Source organism: Mustela erminea, chromosome 14 (genome assembly GCF_009829155.1).
Source record: "Mustela erminea isolate mMusErm1 chromosome 14, mMusErm1.Pri, whole genome shotgun sequence".
Taxonomy (NCBI): Eukaryota; Metazoa; Chordata; class Mammalia; order Carnivora; family Mustelidae; genus Mustela; species Mustela erminea.
In genome coordinates this window covers 13,631,998-13,641,036 of record NC_045627.1, presented here as the reverse complement: position 1 = coordinate 13,641,036, position 9,039 = coordinate 13,631,998, and the positions used below count along the sequence as shown (strand labels likewise).

At 43.9% G+C, this 9,039-nt stretch overlaps 1 protein-coding gene across 6 annotated transcripts in view; it reads left to right on the top strand.

The window, feature by feature from the left end:
• Positions 1-447: 447 nt before the first annotated feature.
• The window catches only part of LGALS8 (galectin 8), a 47,670-nt gene continuing 39,078 nt past the window's right edge, over positions 448-9,039 (top strand). For 4 of the 6 annotated variants that reach the window (XM_032313621.1, XM_032313620.1, XM_032313619.1 and 1 more), the window contains exon 1: positions 3,515-3,596. The gene's annotated coding sequence lies outside the window, so the exon portion shown is untranslated. Of the gene's footprint in view, positions 472-3,514; positions 3,714-9,039 lie in introns of those variants that run through there. The other 2 variants (XM_032313617.1, XM_032313616.1) reach the window with 2 other exon arrangements.

Here is a 9,039-nt window from a genome sequence, read left to right as displayed (position 1 = left end):
CCCATTTTTTGACATGATTATCTGTTTTCTGTGTGTTAGTTTGAGAAGTTCTTTATAGATCCTGGATATCAGCCTTTGTCTGTACTGTCATTTGGAAAGAGATATTTTTTACCCATTGTATCCCTAGTGTCTAAAATGTTACCTACTGTAATATACATAGTTTAAGTATTCTATTGTGTTTCCATTTTAAAGATTTACATAATTTCAGATACGTTCTTACGTAGAATAACAATACCCTATTCTTTCGTTAACATACCATCTTCTGCCAAGTCTTTCAAGAGAAGTAGTTTAAAAATAGGATAGCATCTCATTCTTTGGGCCATTGGGATGAATTGATTTAATTTATATTCCTCTGCAGATCTTTCACATCTTCAAGGTTCTTTTATTTTATGACAAAACCATAGTTCTAGAAGCTTGTTCCTCACACCTGAAAAGACTGAATAAGGAACATGATCCTGTAGAACAGAAGAGGTAAGCCTGATGAATCTGACCACAGCGGGGTCTGAAGGTTGGGAAAAAAGGCTGAGTGCTCATGGGTGTTAGTAGTGGGATGTGAGAGAGATTAGTTCAAAGCAAGAGAATTCAAAGAAGAAATGAGTCCATTTACAGAAAGGGGGGATATTCAGAAGAGGTTGATGACACCAACCATGAAATTTTCCTGGGAAGTAGATCTATGGTTAAGCAATATAAGCGCTGTAGTTTCATGAAGAATGTACTCCTGAAAAGGTCCATAGAGCTGGCCCGGTCCATAGGGCATACAACTCTTGATCCTGGGGTCATGAGTTCGAGCCCCACACTGGGTATAGAGATTACTTAAAAAAAAAAAATAATCAAAATAACGCATTCCTAAAGACAGCATCATTTAAAATCTGCATAATTCAGGACTATTTTTCTCACAGGACTAGATGAAAAGCAGGTGTATGTTCTCAGAGCTTATAAATCTGTAGCTATTGTGGCAGACTTTTTTAAAAAGAATTTATTTATTTATTTGACAGAGAGAGAGAGATCACAAGTACACAGAAGAGGCAGGCAGAGAGAGGGGGGCAAGCAGGCTCCCTGCTGAGCAGAGAGCCCCGCCATGGGGCTCAATCCCAGGACCCTGAGATCATGACCTGAGCTGAAGGCAGAGGCTCAACCCACTGAGCCACCCAGGCGCCCCATGGCAGATTTTTTTTAAAATAGTGCTTTTATATGTATCTGTATCATTATTCTTGCTAGAATATATCATTATTCTTGTTCTAGAGTTTTGACTTCTAAATGCACAGTGTGATCTATCAAAGTTTTTTTTTTTAAGATTTTATTTATTTATTTGACAGAGATCACAAGTAGGCAGAGAGGCAGGCAGAGAGAGAGGAGGAAGCAGGCTCCCTGCTGAGCAGGGAGACTGATGCGGGGTTCCATCCCAGGACACTGGGATCATGACCCGAGCCGAAGGGAGAGTCTTTAACCCACTGAACCACCCAGGCGCCCCATCAAAGTTTTTACTTAAAGTTCTTTACAGTGTTTTAGCACACCTGACTTGTATTCCAAAATTATTGTTTTGAGGCCTATTTTCCCAGCCCTGGCACCACCATCCAATCAATGCTTGGAGATTAAAAATTTTAATTATAATACAAAAACACAGCAACACAGTAACAAACAAAATCACCACCAGAAGTGCTTCCTACCTGTAAACAACACGATTCACGTCATTAATAAACTGTGGCAGGCGTTTCTTTCTAAAGGTGTTAATCCTACTAAGGAACCAGAAGAGCATACAGTTTGAACTCATAAAACTAAAATTATTTTTACTGCTTTTTATAAAATTGGGGCACTAATATTTGTTCACATTTTGCTTCTAAGACACTATTTTTATATCGTACAAATTAAAATTGGCAGCCCCTCTTAAGTGTGTCTTCTTGGGTGAGGAAAGAGGTCAATAAAGTGATGAAAAGACATTGATGCAACTAGAAATGATCCCTTCAGCTTTGGAACTCTAAGGCAACTGTCTGCAAATAATTTGTAACAACTATGTTATTGTTTTGAACTGATATTCTGAATGTTTATTGCTGTGTTTCGGGGACAAAATCATCTCAAGAACCACTCTTGTAATTATCCCCTGTCTCCTCCATCATTAGCGTTCTCCGCTGTACTGTATCATTCATAAGAGTAGAGTCAGTAGTGTGGTGGTAAATGTTTAATATACAGCTTTGGGGGTGGAGTGAGTGGGGGAAAGCCTTAGGTGGTAGTGGTGTGGTGTAAATACTTCCACTCGTGGCCAATTTCAAGATACCAGCATGGAAATGAGGTGCAAAATTGGGTCTCCCAAGCCAGTATGATCCAACTCCAATATATCCCTAAAAATGTTTTTCAAACCTCAGTTGATAACGCGCTAATGGGTCTTGCAAACATTTTAGTGGCAGAGTTTTTTAAATGAAAAATTAGAGTGCTTTGCATATCAAGAGTATTGTTTTGCAAAGTTTTTTTTTTCATAATTTTAACCATGTATGCGACAAGTCACAACGTACATGTAGTTCTTATTGGGGCTTACTCATTGAGTCTACAAGGCACCACTGTAGTATCTTCTTCTTTTAAAGATTTAATTAGTGTATTTGAGAGAGAGCGCGCGCACAAGTGTGCATGAAATGGGGGTGGGAGGAGAGGGGAGGGGAGGGTAGTGCGTAACGAGGGGTGGGAGAGTGGGAAGGAGGGGCAAAGGGAGAGCGATAGACAAGCGGACTCCACGCCGATTGCTTGAACATGAAATCTTTGCGGTGCCTAATAGGAAACAGATGGCAAGCAGCCAGCTGTTCAAGTAGCTTACATAATTTGATTTGCATTTGTTTTTACAGCAAACCAGCGGCCAGTGTGGGTCCCTGACTGAGAAATCGGTTATTTACTGGACATCTAAATCTGCTCGTAACTGTGCCCCATCCTGCTGGCACTGTTCCCTAGGGGAGGCGTGTAACTTAGAAAACCAACTCGTCAAGTACTTGGCGAGTCGTCCACAGCTGCGGCAAGTCCAAGTTAAAGTAGCCCGACGCGGCGCGCGGGGCTGGGCGCGGTGCAGCGGTACCGAACCCGCTCCCCGCCCATGTCACGGGTACCCAGGTTGTGTACGGGCAAAAGGGGGCGCCTCCAGGGCGGGTTATCTTTCACAGCACCATCTGCACTCTGACCCGAAGCAGAGGCCGGGACAGGTGCGCGGGCGGAACACGCGGGGCCCAGGGTGCTCCAGTTTTCTCCTTTCCAGCCCATTTCCCCGCCCTCCCACCCCGACCACCGGGGCAGGCGAGCCAGGCAGAGGCAGGCGGGCGCGCTCAGGAATTCTTAAAACACACGCTGCTGTCCTCCCTCCCGGTCCGTCCCGCAGCAAGCCGAGGGCGGAAGGTCCGCCTGGCGGCGATCCGCGGCCACACGCGCGCCGCGCGCTGGCCGCGCCCGACACACGGAGGCGGGGCTGCCGGAGACTCCCTCGGGCCCTGCGAACCGCGAAACGGAGGCGGACTGATTCCTCTGGCTTGCCGTAGTCGCTCACGCCTCCCGGGGTCCCGGGGACGCGCTGCGGCAGAGGAACAGCTCGGTGCGCGCCGGACGCCTGCGACGCCAGTCCCGGGGTGAGTCGGCCGACGGCGGTTCGCTGGGGGCGCGGCGGCCGAGGAGGGGCCCCGGACGTCGCCGTCTGCGAGTTGGAGTTTGGTGTCTGGGACGTCTGGGGGGCACCCGTTCCACAGGTTCTCTCCGCGGCCGCGTGGGGCGGGGTGGCGGGAGGCTCCCGGGAGGGACTCGCCGCGGGACCTGTGGTCCGGCCCTCCCGGCGGCGGTGCTGCCCGCCGCGCCGCAAACCCTCCCCTCCCCTGCGGCCCCCCAGCCCCAGCCGTGCGCCGCCGGCCCCCGGGGGGTCCGGACGCTTGGGGACGGACCTCCTCTGCTCTCCGGACTCTCCGCAGACGCGTTCGTTCTAGATGCCGAGTCATTTGACTGCGGTGTGAAAAAGTTGGGAGCATAGTAGCTTTGGCTGTCGGTGAAACGTGATGGTGGCTTTTTGTGAAGCGAATAAACAGCGGGACCCGTCCCTTTGGGAATGACGGGTTTCACGCAAGCCTGGGGTTTAAACCGGGTTACTCTCTGGGCTGGATGTCAGTGATCAGTGTGGCATCTCTGTCCTTTCTGTTTGCTCGGATTCACCCTTCCTGAATTTGACGGAGCGGAAGGGTTGTGAGGTTTTGACTCATGTCTAAATTGATGGCAGGCTGGGGTTACGGTTAGGTGGTAGACCTAGAGGGAGGCAGTATTTTGTTCATAGAAACTCGTAGATGCGGTTACTGCGTATTTGTGGTGCGGTGTAAGGACAGAATTGGCGGAAGTAAATGTAGGAAGCTTCACTTTCGTTTCTCTTTTAGTTCTGCTCGACGACCTCAAGGCTTCCCTGGAGCTAGTTAATGTGAACTTCTATCAGATGAGTACTTTAATCTTTAAAGCTGCGGCTAATGCGCAGCAGCCTCCGCCCCTCCCCGCCGGTAGTAGTTGTTGTTACAAGCCGCAAGGGAAACTATATCATTGTTATCGAAGGGATTGGGTTTTTTCTTTTTTTCAGATTTTATTTATTTATCTATTTGAGAGAGAGAGCGAGAGCGTGGGCCCGGGGAAGGGACGGAGGGAGAGGGACAAGCCGACTCTCCGGGGAGCTGGGAGCCCAGATCAGGACCCCAGCCAGAGTCAGAGCTTAACGGACCGAGTCACCCAGGCGCCCCTGGATTTTTTTTTCTTTTTGGCTTGTTTAATGTGGAGGAGGAAGAGCAATGGCTCCTATTAAAATAAGAGCAAGCATTTATAAAGCACTTACTATTCCACTGTTTTATTAATTCATTTAATCGGAACAAACCTGTAAGGTGAATGCTATTATTCTCACTTTACAGGTGAGAAGAGTTAAATGAGTATCTTTAGTAATTGTACAGGACTCTTTGCTATTATTTTATTTTTAGTAATAAATTCCAAATTAGAGATTTTCTATGCATGTATCCTAAATTTATTATTTGGTTTTATTTTTGTTTGAGCAACTTTAGGATTTGGGTGGCAAAAATAAGGGACAATTAGTGCTAATTTTGCTTATCACAATTAATGTCGTCTTTCCTCCTGCTGTTACTAACTTGCCTGCATGATCCGATGAACTTGGTCTTCTTTTTTAATTGAAGAATAATTGACATATATTGTGTTAGTTTCAAGTGTAACATTGAGTCTGTATTTATAAAGTTTATATACATTATTTATGAAATGATCACAATAAATCTGATGAACATCTACCACCACAAAGTTGTTACAGTATTATTGACAGTATGTATACGTAGTAAACATCTGTTACTATAATGGAACCAACAGGAGTTTGCTCCTTGATGAGTCAGAGATAGAAACTACACCTGGGTGAGCTGTCCCACAAAGGAAGCTTTATTTGCGTCCAGTAAGGAGATCCTGGGGAATAACTTTCAAAGCTGGGACTCCCCTAGGCGAGGTGAAAGGGTTGTTATGTAAGTGAAGTTTGTGCTTCTCCTGGGTATTACATTAGTATTATAATGAGGTCAAGGTAATTGTTGGTTATTCTGGAGGTTGCTCCTTGGTCCTTCTGTACAAGCCTGAGTCAGGGGTTTAGGGCCACCAGAGTTCTTCCTCTGGTCATTATTATTATTATTTTTATTTATTTATTTGAGAGAGAGAGAGAATGAGAGGAGAGAGGTCAGCAGGAGAAGCAGACCCCTTGCAGAGCAGGGAGCCAGATGCAGGACTTAGTCCTGGGACTCCAGGATCATGACTTGAGTCCAAGGCAGTCGCTTAACCAGCTGAGCCACCCAGGTGCTCCTTTGGTCATTATTGATTGAGATGTTTCCATCATGGGATATTATGCCCACAGGGTCTTTTGCCTGAATTAAGACATAAGCTGTAAAGAAGAGCTTAAGGAAAAATGCAGAATACCAAGGTTGGTGGGTAGAAGGAGGTGGGTGGTAAAGGTCATGTCTTGGGGGTCTAGTTGGTGATGTCACCCTACAAGATTGTTACAATATTAGTGACTATATTCCGCATTATAGCCCTTTTATTATTTACTTTATAACTGAAAGATTGTCTCTTCATTTCCTTCACGTGTTTCCTCCATCCCTCCTACCCCATTCCTTCTGGCAACATGAGTCTCTTTTCTGTTTTGTTACATACTTCACTTAGCCTAACACCCTCTAGATCCATCCGTGTTTGTTACAAATGTCAAAATTTCATTATTTCTTATGTCTGAATCATATTCCATTATACATATAAACCACATCTTTACCAGTTCAACTATGATGGACATTAGATTGCTTCCATATCTTAACTATTGTAAATGCTGCTATGAACAGAAGATTATGTATGCCTTTCCTAATTAGTATTGTTCATTTTCTTGGGTAAATATCAAGAAGTGGAATTGCTGGACCATATGACAGTTCTATTTTTAATTTTTTGAGGAACTTCCATACTGTTTCCCACAGTGGCTGTACCAGTTTACATTCCCCTCATCAGTGCACCAGGGTTCCCTTTTCTCCACATCCTTGTCAGCACTTGTAATTTCTTGTCTTTTTGATTTTAGCCATTCTGACAGGTGTGAGGTGATCTCTCATTGTGGGTTTGGTTTGCATTTCCCCGGTGGTTAGTGATGCTGAGCATCTTTTCTTGTACCTGGTACTTATCTGTATGTCTTCTTTGGAAAAGGGCCTATTCAGGTGTTCTGCTCATTTTTTAGTCATACTCTTTGCTTGATACTGAGTTGTATTATTTTATGTATTTTGGATGTTTTATGTATGTATTTTATGTATTTTCGTTGTTAACCCCGATTGGGGTATAATTTGCAAATATCTTCTCCCATTCAGTAGGTTTCCCTATTGTTTTGTTGATGGTTTCCTTCACTGTGCAAAAGCTTTTTATTTTGTTCTTGGCCCATTTGTTACTATTTTGTCCTTGCCTGAGGAGACAGAGCCAAAAACATGCTGTTGACACTGATGTCAAAGAGCTTACTGCCTGTGTTGTATGAGTTTTATGGTTTCAGGTCCTATATTTTATAACTTTTTAACCTGTTTTAAGTTTATCTTTGTATTTGTTACAAGAAAGTGGCCCAGTTTCTCTTTTGCATGTAGCTGCCCACGTTTTCAACATCAGTTATTAAAGAGACTGTCTTTTCCCCATTGTTGCCTCCTTTGTCGTAAATTAATTGACCGTGTAACCATGGGCTTATTTCTGTGCTCTCTGTTGTGTTTATCTCTTTGTTTTTTATTACTCTACCTTGTAGTGTACTTCAGAATCTCGGAGAATGATACCTCCAGCTTTATTCTTCTTGTCAGGATTGTTTTGGATATTTGTTTTTTGTTTCTGTTTGTTTGTGGTTCTGTACAGATTTTAGGATTATATTTTCTAGTTCTGTGAAAAATGCCATTGGTATTTTGATGGGGATTGCATCAGATCTTTTTTTTTTTTGTTAAGATTTTATTTATTTATTTATTTGACAGAGAGATCATGGGTAGGCAGAGGGAAGATGCAGGCAGAGAGAGGAGAAAGCAGTCTCCCTGCTGAGCAGAGAGCCCGATGTGGGGCTTGATCCCAGGACCCTGGGATCATGACCTGAGCCGAAGGCAGAGGCTTTAACCTGCTGAGCCACCCAGGTGCCCTGCCTCAGATCTTTTGATTGCTTAGGGTATTTTTGACATTTTGACATTATTAATTCTTCCAGTAGGTGAACATCATCTATCTTTCTATTTATTTGTGTCCTCTTCAGTTTCTTTCATCAGTGTCTTAGAGCTTTGAGATTCTAGGTCTTTCACCGCCTTGATTAAATTGATCTCTAGGTACTTTATTCTTCTTGATGTAATGGTAAATGGTTAATATCTGTTTCTGAGAGTTCACTCTTAGCATATAGAAAAGCACTCATTTCTGTATACTGGTTTTTATATCCTGCAACTTTACTGAATTCATTTATTCTAATAGTTTTTTGGTGGAGACTTTAGAGTTTTTTAAGGTTTTTTTTTTTTTATAGTATGTCATCTGCAAATAGCAACAGTTTTACTTCTTCCTGTCAAATTTGGATGCCTTTTATTTCTTTTTCTTGCTTAATGGCTGTGACTAGGACCAGGACTAGTACTGTGTTGAATACAAATGGTGCAAGTGGGCAGATTTGTTCCTGATTTGAGAGGAGAAGCTTTCAGCTTTTCACCATTGAGTAGGTTGTTAGCTGTGGGTTTGTCATATACGTGACCTCTATTATGTTGAAGTATGTTTCCTCTGTACTCACTTTGTTGAGAGTTTTTATCAAAAGTGGATATTGAGGGGGCACCTGAGTGGCTCATGGGTTAAAGCCTCTGCCTTCGGCTCAGGTCATGATCCCAGGGTCCTGGGATCAAGCCCCGCATCGGGCTCTCTGCTCAGCAGGGAGTCTGCTTCTTCCTGTCTCTCTGCCTGCCTCTCTGCCTACTTGTGACCTCTCTCTCTCTCCCTCTGTCAAATAAATAAAAAATATCTTAAAAAAAAAAAAGTGGATATTGAGGGGCGCCTGGGTGGCTGAGTGGGTTAAGCCTCTGCCTTGGGCTCAGGTCATGATCTCAGGGTCCTGGGATCAAGCCCACATTGGGCTCTCTGCTCAGCAGGGAGCCTGCTTCCCCTTCTCTCTCTGCCTGCCTCTCTGCCTACTTGTGATCTCTGTCAAATAAATAAATAAACTCTTAAAAAAAAGTGGATATTGAATTTAAGCAAATGCTTTTTCTGCATCTGTCGAGATGTTCATATGATTTTCATTCTGTTTTGTTAATGTGGTACAGCATGTTAAATTTTAAGGACCTATTTTATATTTTTATTTTAGCTAGAAGCTTCCATTGAGGTTAAACAATAACTTTGTTGTTTAACCCTTAAACTGTCCCTGCTCCCCTTCCCCCAGTGGACCTACTTAAAAACAAGTCCCAGAAACCAGCTCCAGGTAACAAAACTCAAATACAAGGGTGGGTCAGGCCAGGTGGAGACATTCGATCAATGGTGGTGGGGGGAATGCATACTGTCTCC